Consider the following 11,724-nt stretch of genomic DNA (forward strand, 5'->3'; position numbering starts at 1 on the left):
GAAGATTTTAGGCCAGGTAATAGCTGGCCAATCAGAGAAACATAGGGCTGGAAGAGACCTCAGGATGCCATTCCAACCCCCAGCACAAGACCGTCTCATCCCTGTCTGAAGCATTCCAGAGAAATGTTTATCTAAACTGGCACACACAAGCTTACAACAACAGAAATACTACAACCTCTGTAGGTAATCTGTCCCAGTCCTCCAGTAGTCCCCAACCCAATCCTTTCACTATTGCAAACAGGAGGGAGCAAGAATGCTTGCAAAATCCAAGGGCAACATGCACAGAATTTGCAAAGCCTCAGCCACCTGTTCTATCATTCTAATGCTTGCAGAGCAGACGAGCAAAACTCACATGTGCATGAATGGAGATCAGACTGAGGCCCCATAATTAACCTGGTAACTATGATTTTCCTTTATCCAAGAGTGACCCACTAGTTTTGAACTCAGAATGTCTTTCACATCATACCTAATACTCTGAAATAAGTTAATGGCATAAAGCAGGGCATGGGTGACTGGTGCCTCCTGAGTCTTGTGGGGGGACTCGCAGAAGCTGCCACTGGAGTTGGCAGTGGGGACAGAGCTGTCGAACACCCACAGATGCCACCGGCAGTGTCGGTGGCCGACCTAGTGAGCTCCTGCAGATACCGGTGTTGGCTGCGGGGACAGCCCTGTTGGGGTGACACGTCAAGCACCTGCAGATGCCACCAGCAGCATTGTCAGCGGGGACGGTCCCATTAGGAAGGGCTTGTGTCCCCCATACTCCCCCCACCAGTCGCCTGTGAAGCAGGGGTTGGCAACTTTTTGCCACTACAGGTTGGAGCTTGTGACCTGGCTTTCTACCATGGGCCACAAGTCTTTGTCCCCTGGAGCAACGAAGCCACCCGTGCTTAGCTTTGCTGAAGATACCAGCGTCTCTGCAGCGAGGGTAGCACAGGCACGAGAAAGCAGCAGGAAGACTTGGAGACGGGACAGATGGTAGAGTCAGAACTTCAGGGCTGGATTCAGACCAGAGGCCATAGCTTGCTGACCCTTGGCATAGAGCACCGAGAATTCCCATCACTGGAAGTTTTCAAGAGCAGGTTAGACAAATATGGGATGATATGGTTTGGACAGGGAGGATCCTACTTTGAGCAGGAGGTTAAACTAAATGGCCTCCTGATGTCCTTTATATCTCTGTTTTTTACGGTTCTATGGGAAGCCAAGCTGTTACAATGGCTGAAGCCACCATGATGTGAAAGAGTTCTTCTTCATCTTATTCATAGTTCTTAATCAAGCCCCAAAAGCTCCATAACTTTGCCTTAAAAAAATCACAAAAAGACTGATTCCATCCCCCCCATCCCCTTTACTATTAAAAACAGATGCAAAATCCCCTATCTCTGATTTTATTTGCTAGGAGCTTGACTGTGCAGAGTTTGCCAATTCTGTGCTGTGGACTTCTTGAAGAAAGGTGGTTTTATGCCGTCAGGAATGCTCTCGAGTCCACACATGCTGTGAGCCATGCCTGCTCTTGAACCGCCACAATAATCTGCACCCCCCCCCCTTTCCCTCCCCAGCAGCTCTGTTTGGATTGCAGAATGGACTATAATGAACAACCAGATGTTTGACCTTTTCACTCTATTGGCAACACTGAAGTGTCCTTTCCTGTAAACTGCTGTTGTGTGGGCTTTTTTTTTTTAAAATCCATCTGACTGCTGCTGGTTATTATCATTTATTAAGTTTAAAATAGCCACTTTCATGCATATCATAAGGACAAGTTCTTACACAAATAACATGTAATGATGTGAAGCAACTGCATGATGACATAACAAATGATGCAACGAGAACATTTTACACCTGGATTGCTTCATGATTGTCTTAATCTCAAATCAGCGAATTCTCTTCCCTGCACCCCTATGTAGAGAACAAGAAAAAAACATGCTACCTGCAAAAGTCAAAGACATGCATTCTAGCCTGTGTAGTTAGGCTAGTGAAGGTAACATAACTATGAAGCAAATGCCAAAAATAGGAAAGAGCAAACACATTAAGACCTTCCAGTAATGACAGTTGACTGTAACAGTACAAATGTATTATTGTTCTTCAGGGGTTGTGAGCATAATTTCCTGAGTACAAGCCTGATAAATCTACGGTACATGAAAACCAGACTCATCTGCAATTATAGAGCAGGTATTTCCATTTTTTGTTTTTGAATTCTTACTCGCTATAGATGTATGCTCTAAAGGCAATTCTGAATACAAACATTATTTCCATTTTTGCATTAAGGAATGCAAATAACAATGTGATTACAGATGACTGTTATTGGTATGTTCATATCAGAAAGCCTCTAACTGCATCCTGTTAAAACTAAATGGCTGCATTCATAATACTCTGGGCTATGATGCTATCCAGTTCAACAGATGAGGTAGGGTCAAGACAGATTATTGTTTGGAAAGGAGACCTCTGAAGAATGCATAGGTGTTAGAAGCACTTTCCAGGCACTGAGCTGATGTCCCCAGCACAGGGTTAGGGAATGTGGCAATGCTGTAGGTGTTGTCATCTGGATTAGAGTTAAATCTGGGTTCCCCGTGCCATTTTGGAAAGATGGGGTTGTTTTGGCTTTTAGCTGTACCAACATGGTTAAATGAAGTAATGCATTTTTCTGACCTAAATTCCCCCTGCAAAGTCGAACAGTTACCATATACTTTGGTTTCTCACGTAAAAACTATGCAGTGTTACTCTAGGCTAGTGGTTCTCAGCCTTTTTAGAGTCAAGGCACCCCTTAGCCAGCTCTTAGTTTTCATATTTTTTTAACTACCAAATAGAGCAATACTTCTGTTGCAAAGAACTCAGAAAGACTAAAACAGGTCAGAATGTTTTTGACGCTACGGATTCCTCTTCAAAATCTTTGGGTTTCACTTGTGAAATCACATTTGTGCACCTAATAGCACTAATACTGTGTGGGACACCCACAGCCCCTTGAAAGGATTTAAAGGCACCCCAGGGTGCCATGGCACCCTTGTTGAGAATGACTGCTCCAGGCTGTGGAACACCTTCTGTGTCCTGCTCCAGAGATGGCTACATTTCAGTGTCAGAAGAGGTAATCCCTTTGCATCCTTTACCTCTCTGTCATAGGGCAGTGGGAGAGGTTAGCATTTGGTATTTGTAAAACTTCTGGAAGGCCATCATCTGAAAGGAACCAGAAGAGCACCCAATATTATATTAACAGTGATGGAATACATTTCGGAGGAGGTGCTTCAAATATAAAACCCATTTGGCAAAGCTTATCCTGTGGATCAGAAGGAATGCAAAATATAGCAGCTCTGCTATTAGAAGAATTCCCAAACCGAGTGGTCTGAACGCTGCGAACACTGACAAAGTTCACTGGGGAATTGTACATATAATTTGTGCATGTAATCGCCGGCCTGCATTTGTGGAAAAGTAGAGCGCCAGGGTGTATTTTCCCATTAGAGTATATGCTTTTTCAGAATATTACTATCTCACAGGGCATGTTTAATACTTTTTAAATGTTTGAACATTGCAGTCGTTTCACAAGATGTCCCTTCCCCCCCTTCCTCTTTGCTGAACACAGAATGAAGCTAGATGGACCTTTGTTTACAGCCTCTTATGCTGGGCGCTTTTTCTGCCAATGCCACAAGTGATGTCATTTGTTTAGTAAGAGACTGACTATTAGAAATGCCAAATGTAATTAGAATCTCAGTTTTCAGCTGCGCTTCTCAAATGCTCATGGTGAGAAATGGTTCTTACCTTTTGAACTCTCAGGCTACTTGCCCAAGCAAAGGGGAGGCTATTTTTCCTTAAAGGGACATTTGTCAATAGTTCCAACTTGCTGTGGTCGAAATACTTCACATTCTGCAATTGTTCTCCAGCTTTGGAAAGTTTAGAAGCTCTCAGAAATTGGGGCAGTGACACCATTAACCATCCCTTCTCTGTCGGGTGAGAGAACCGTTAAGCCTTTCAGGTTCCAGAGGTGCAGCTAGGTTTTCTAGGCTGTTTCAAAGCAATCAGGCTATGCTAGGGAAGCAAAGCAGGCAGAAAATAGCCAAAACCTGCCAGCTGAGTTATCTGTGACATAGAGAAAAGCAGTAGATATGAGGGATGGGCTATGGATAAGGAACGACATAGCTCTTTGCAACTGCACTCTAGGGGGGTGTCTCCTGTGGGGCAAATAGCAGCAGCAGATATTTGTGCTACCGCTGTTTGTCCCCAGGCATGCCCCTGCACACGTGCTCTGCTGCTCAGCAAAGTGACCTGAGTGGGTTTGAGGAAGCTGGGGCCAGTGCCTGTGCTCCCCACCAGCCTTACCTGGGGTCCTGGGGGCCTCCTGGAGCAGCAGCAGCAGCACCAAGCCAGCTACTTGGAGCCTGGAGAGCATGGTTTTGGCTGGCTAGGCTCCCTTTCTGGTGGCATCTGCTGCTGCTGTGTGTACCATGTCATTTTTAAGTGTTTTTTTTTAAATTTTTTTTAACACTGGGATCTCCCAGTATCCCCCCCTCCCCCCCCCCCCAAATTAGCAGTGCGGCAAAAGCTTGCATGTGCACCACGTGCAGTTTGCAGTGACTGAAACTGCTTTGAGGGGCCCCAGACTGCATGCGCACACTTATTGGGACAGCCCTAGCTGTTCTGAATTGTCCGAAGCCCTCTGCAGGGGCAGTAGCAGCTGGGATTCATTTAAAGCAATCTCATGGTGCTGTTTCGGCCCTGGATTAGAACCAGCCTGAAAACTAGGCTGCTGTGCCTTCTTGGCTTGCAGACACTCTTTTCACCATGTCCATCCCCATCACTGCACCAATTGCAAACAGGATACAGCAGCGAATCTGGGCCTCTAAGCCTAAGCCAGAAATCTGTAGCACACCAAAATTCCTATTCCAACCATAGGCATTATGTCAGAATAAACATGAGCACTTGGGGCTGAATGCAGTATGCGCTAAAGTAGACATCAGAAGCTCCCGCTGATGCCACTTCCTTTTGTACTGGGCCCTTAATTTGCAAAATCCTTGCTTCTCTTTGCTGAGCAGATAACATAGCTGAGCCTGCAAGGCAGCTGCACTCCCAAAGCACTGAGTATACCTGCTGCTTTGAAACATATGGGCAGGGCTCATTAGAGTTACAGCACCTGCTTTATTTTGGCTAATCTTCAATCTTGTCTTAACAGCATTCCCTTAGCTAGTTCTCATGCTGGCTCCTCTTGTACATCATGGGTGCAAAGAGCTCTCTTAGCTGCATTCCAGACAGTGACAAGCCTGCCTTCTGAATTATGGGTGTAAACTCTTGGCTCAAGTTATCCCAAAGACAGTGTTGCCTTATTCTCTGGACATTTCCTTGCGATTATTTTTTCCATGCTGCTTGCTTCATATTGAGTGTGTGAATGCAGAGCATTGTGGGGGAAAACAAGTTATATTAATTATCTTTCTAGCTGTTAAGGTGCCCCTCAGTCATAAGGGAGCACTCTTACATTTGTCCCATGAGTTTTCCTGGGTGGAAGCCCTGTGCTGCAGGTAACATTTGCATGCAGGGTGTATCTAAACTCCTAGTAGTAACTGGATAAAGAAACCAGCTCCAGTTTTCCAGAAACAAAATGACCTTTTCTTTTCATCATTTCATGGGAACCAAGGCAGAGATTTTCAAAGGCATCTAACTGGATTTGAAAAACATCCTACTTTTGGTGAGGTTTGCACTCCTAAATTTTGTACTTTGTTTTGGAAATACCATCCAACACTTAACATTGATCAACACTGCAGCCTTTGTGGGTAGCATAGATTTTCAAAAACGCCTTTCACTTTGCGTGACTTTATTATTATTTAGTAAAGGCCCTATCATTACTAGCTCTGAGCTAAGCTCAAAAAGGATATAAATGAGGTACTAGCTCCCTTTCTACCCTTCATACTAGGCTAAATCTAGGAAGAGTGAGTGTAGAAAAAGCATTCAGAATGGTAAGATCCTTTTTTTAAAAAGATTCTTGTTATGATTTTGGCACCGTTGCCATAATTCACAATCTTCAATCTCATATGGATCACTGTTGCCATCAGTCCTGACATGCATCCTCATTTTGAGAAATTACAAATAAATACCCTGATAATTACCATTTTTAGGTTAGTCTTGGGTCTTAGTCCATTAATCAGGTGGACATACATGCAGGGATTCCCAAAAAGATTGACCTGAAATAAGTGCAGAGAGTTGTACACCTAGCTAGATTTGGCTCAGGTTTCCCCAATATTTTCAGGCATCAAAAAAAGCTAAGATTTGGCTCATATTTCATCCACACTAGTTTGTCACTGATGAAAGCTTATTACATGGAAGTTAAAATGGATATAATGCAGGCTGATGCAATGGCTAAATGTTTAATGTGCTGCTCTGGTGTGGATGACCCACAAACTGGAGCAGCAGAGGCTTGAACAGGCAGGGGGCATCTACACGTGCAGTTGGCATGCCTGAGGAAACTCTGGCACAATTCACACCAGAACTTATGCTCCCGGGCACAGTGTTTACACATGTGCCCAGGACCACAGCACCTTAAGCAAGGGCTGTGCAGCCCCAGCTGGCAGGGGACTGTAGGGGTCAGCCTGCCAGCCTGGAGCTGCTCCACCCAGTTCAACATGCTGCAGAGGGGCTGGCTGGGGCATGAGGGTGCTACAGTGTGGGGCTAGCTGGCAGGCAGCCCCCTGCATTGTAACACCCTCCTGCCCCAGCCACCCTGGTCACCATCTGCGTGTACATTGCAGCAGCATAAATAACTCTGCTGTAGTCAGGCAGTACTATCCTACAGCGGAGTTGATTAGTTTACTCCAGGATCATAGTGTTTCACTTGTAGATGGTGACACTTTACTGTAGAACTAATTGGTCAACTCCTCAGCAAAGCATGTGTGTAGATGCCCCCGCACTATGAACTCAGGTCTGAGAAAGGCCTTGGATTCTTATTTCTACTCCCAAAATCAGTTATGAGCAAAACACAGAAGACTGAGGGACTAAATACACCGGTATCGAGCTCTCTTAGTTCATATGGCCTTTTCTATGTTGTTGTAGGGTTGGTATGTTGTAGCTGTGATGGTCAAGGAAATGTACAGAAGGCAAAGGCTTTTTAGGTAATGTCTTTTATTGGGCCAACTGTATAGTTAGGAGAGAAATAACAACCTCTCCTGTGTCCTTGTAACAGAGCGGTGCCAAGGTACCCCCTCCCCAGTAACAAAGTATTACCACCCTCTTTGGGTGCCAGGCCACCCCGCACTCACCTGACATACCTTGTTTTTAACTGCTATAAGTAAACTGCAGGAGGCTACCCTGATCTAAATAAGATGCCCTTGGACTTGTGGCCCCAGCTTCCTGGATGAAATGCACAGCTCTGTGCCTCCCTTACACTGTGTCCCATGCCCCAGAGATGGCATTCTACTCGTCATATCTGGTTCAGGCCTCTAGCTGGGCCACACTCTGATTCATGCCCCTAACTGAGCCATATTCCTTAGCTCAGGCCTTGTCCACTCCGCTCAGACCTGGCTTAGTTCTGCTCAGGCCTAGGAACCTCCATTGTACATCCAATTTTCCTTGTCCCTCACTTTTCCGCCCGGGTGTGCTCCCTTAGCATTCTCCCTCCACAAGGTAACCCATGAGGCGGTGGGGCTGAGGTTTTCTGGTGCTGCATTCTCCCCTTTCACTGGAATGGCACAGGTGTGGCACTGGAGACAGTCCTACCACAGGCAGCCCCACCACACCAACCAAGTTCAGCAGGGTGCAGTTTTCGGTCTTACTTGACCACTATCAGGCCTACCTGGTCTCCATACCTTCTCCCATGGGCCTCCCTTAGAGGTTCTGCCCCTCTCCTGGGCTGGTGGATATTGGGTCCTCAGCCCCTCACTCTGTCTCATGGCTCTCTCTCCACTTCTGGCTCTAATCTGCATTTGGACTCCTTACTCTCAAGGCCTCCTCAGACAGTTCTCTCAGCCAACATCATTCTAGCTGCAGTGGCCCTGGCCCCTACCCGTCAGCTGTTGTCTCTCTCCACTGAGATCTTTGGCCTCCCTGAAGGCCTGGCACTGCTAGCAGGCCAATCAAGGTGCCAGGGTCTCCACAGCACTGGCCATCCCTCATGGTGGGCTTGCCCCTTCAGCCCCCTCCTGGGCCCTGGTCCCAACATAGGCCAGTCAAGGTTCTTGTAACCAGTGAATTGGCTGTCAACCCCCCTCAATCATGGGTCCTCCCTCTTGGGTTCCTTCTACTAACTCCCCTGCTCTCCACAGGGTTCAAAGCTCCACCGAGATCATGTCAGCCCCACTCCTGGTCATGAGCTTGATCTCAGCTGTTCTGGCCCCCCTCTCTCGGCCCACCTGGTCACTCTCTGGCCAGATGACCCTGAGAACTTCCTGACCCCTCTACCAGCCTCTGGTGTGAGCTGCCCCTCACTCTGCACTGCTCTGGACTCTCAGTAGGCCTCTGGCACTCCTTGCTTGGGGCAGACCTGGCTTCTCACCAGGGCTCTTGTACACACTGCAATTTCCTCAGGACCAATCTGGCTTCTCCTTAGGCTCATTGTATGAGCCACTCCCTCCACTGGGCAGTCCTGGCTCTTCTCTGGGACCCAATCACTCAGTCTTCTGTTCATCCTGGCCCCTTCCTAGGCCTCAATATATTCAGCCATCTTTTTTACAGGCTGGTGTCTCTGCCCCTTTGGCCCTACTCTCCTAAGCTGTGGACCCCTCCTGGGTCACTAGAAACCTTCTCTTTCCCAGTAGTTCCCAGATGGTTCTGAATGCCCTCAGGAGATGCGGCCTTCTGACTGGTGGGTGTTGCTGCTTCAGCTCCCCAGATGTTTCAGCCCTCTTGCAGTTCTAGCCTAGGCTTATGTCCTGACCCAGCCCAGCTCTCTTTCAGTTGTCACTCCCCCAGCAGTCATGCAGCGCTCCTAATCAACCTCACCTGTCAGCCCCGAATCCTCTGACTCCCTGATTAGGCCTAGCTGCACCTGCCAAGGGCTCTGCAGGTCCTTCAAGGGGCAGGCACCCTGGTGCTCTGCCACAGTCCTCAACCCCCAATTCAGGAATTTGCTTATTTAAATGCTTAAAGTGATGTGCATACTAAATGCCTTCTTGAATAGAGATTCTTTCTTGAATTGGGGCTTTAGTCAGTAGATGGAGAATTTTTGATCCTAGAATATTATTGTTGCAAGAATGGCTACTTCTCTGCCTCACACTGGGGCAGTGCATTTCAGTAGTTAGGGGAAATTCTACTTCTGCAATGGGCTTTCTGAGAGATCTTGGTGAAAGCCACATTCTACCTTTATGTCTTGGTATCCCCATCCATAAAAGAGATGATGATGATTACCTCCTTTAGCAAAGCCCTCTGAGATCTCTGGGTGAGAAGTGCTATATAAAAGTCATTTATTATGTGTGGTCATTGCTAAAAATGAAAAGGCCATTAAATACTTTTATTAAACTGCTCCAGAGGATGGAAAAGTCATTTACTAAAGAGACAATTTGGAATCATAAACTAGGGCCATGTGCTAAAACCATAGAGAAAGTAGAGAAGTCTGAGTCCATAAAATCACATAAGGGAGGAAAAGCCAGAAATGCTGTGGGTTGTGGTGATAGACTCAGGCCATAGAATCCAATAAGGAAAAAGAAAGATATCTGGAGAATTCAGTTTAATACAGTGACCAAAGAATTCTGTTTCCACTAATATAATGGAAAAGAATGTCTAACTAGAGAAGCAGCTTATGGGAAGACCTGCACTTCTCAGACAAGTATCTCCATATATATATGGGTTTTTCTGTCCCAAATAAATTTAAAGCAGCACTTTCCACACTGTCATGAAAACAGTGAGTGCTAAGATTTTTCAGGTGCAGGCTAAATCACAGGGGAAATGTCATTTTGCCTCACAAATCCAGAATTTTAATACATAATAGGGAAAAACAGTTTTGCAGCAAAGCATTTTTGACATTGAGACCTACACAAGTTTAGTCCTCTTGCTTTCCCTTTAGCATTCGGAAATTGCTTGATTTAAATGTAAATTTTCTCAGCTTTTTGCCTTGCAAATAGAAAGTAGGATTTGAAGCAGATCCTTACATCTTCTTTGCTCAGCTTCCTGCCATCAGTCATATAAAAATTTAACCGCATGCAGTTTGATGGAGAACTTGGTTCTAATTTTGCTGTTAAAGATACATTGGAAGGGAAAAGCTGATATTTCTGGAGGCATGATCCAGACAAAATTGTAAATGCTGTCATGTAACAGGTTTGTTTGCTCTTTGTAAGGTCTGTATGTTTTTGGCTCCCAGTTGTACCTTTTTTTTTATATGTGAGCGTCAGTTTAAACTTCAGCCGATCAATCTTAGAATACTGGTATGTAGTTTGAACCCTGGTGGCAAGTGTCTGTGTGGGAAATTTTTTTACATGTGGACTGTCTGTATTTCCTGGTGCCTACCGTGTGATAGTTGAGTCCAACCCTGCATACTTCCTTCATTCAAGAAGCTCCACTGAAGTCAAGATCTGTCCCTATAAGTAGTAAGACATTGAGAGGAAAAGTGAAATTTCTAGGTAGTTTTTGTACAGGACTAGCCCATACTGTGCATCTTTAGAGGGAACAAAGGAGGCCCGCTGCCCCTCTGGTCTAGCTACCCATACCAGAGATATCATTAAGGCCAGGAGAGCAGCCTCAGCAGCGTGACCATATCCTTCCCTCAGATGTGGGCAAGAAATAGGGACAGGGTGGAGCTGAGGTTCCAGTTCCTTACAACACATGGGCCAATGCAATTGTAATGGAGCCATACGTTGGCCCAGACATAAGGATGGTTCAGGGAACACTACCACCCCAGAGCAGGTGGGGAAACTGGGAAGTAGACTGACTGAGTCCTGGTCTGGTTCCTTGCGTGCACCTGGGCAGTACATTGTTGTAGGGTTCACAGCAAAGTCACAACAGCAATCTATGGTGGGAGAAAGCTCAGCCCTCTGCTTCAAGCGGCATCTGCCATTCCCCATTTCATACTTTCGCTGGATGGATGTAGTTCTCTTGTGAATCAAATTTGGATCATCCCCTTGTTTGGCAGCACACCAGGGTCAGTTATTTCCCTAATACATTATTGAACTCCATGTCTGCCAAGGGATTTAAATTTGGAACTCAGGTTAAATATCAGATAACAGGGCTCACACCTCTTTCCAGATGTTGTCTGTTCTTTGTCATTTCTAAATAGTCCAGCTAAAATCCAGGCTCCTGACACTCGTATTTAGTAATTTTGATTGATTGGGTGGGGGCTGATCAGACTGATCTCCCAAATCTCACCCAATCAGAGCTCCTACTAACATCCATAGGAATCCTGCAGGACAGAGTCCATTGAAGCTACCCATAGTCAGAACCTGATATGCAATTCTGCCTTTCTTACAGGCAATGGTCAGTGCGTTATGCTATTAGGAAGCCCAGTTTATTTCATCTGGAATACAAATAGTCCCTCTCCAACAGAACGCATCCTCCCCAAATATTCTTTACTATGGATTCCACTACAAGTGATATACTATGAAAGTGATAGCTATAATGCCAATGACACACTGGTCTAATTCTCAACTGATGTGACTGTTTGCAGAAGCCTCAAGATGAACCCAAGAAAAACGTCAATTATGCTAATTAGAAGTGGGAAGTGTTTCAAAGAGCTGGCCAGGACTAGTATCCACCTTCAGTTTAAGCACCTTAGCTCCCATTCATCCCCAAGGGCCTGGTACACTCCTTGATGACATTGAACGAACATATAACATC

This window comes from Crocodylus porosus, unplaced genomic scaffold (assembly GCF_001723895.1).
Source record: "Crocodylus porosus isolate Cpor-Errol unplaced genomic scaffold, CroPor_comp1, whole genome shotgun sequence".
Classification (NCBI taxonomy): domain Eukaryota; kingdom Metazoa; phylum Chordata; order Crocodylia; family Crocodylidae; genus Crocodylus; species Crocodylus porosus.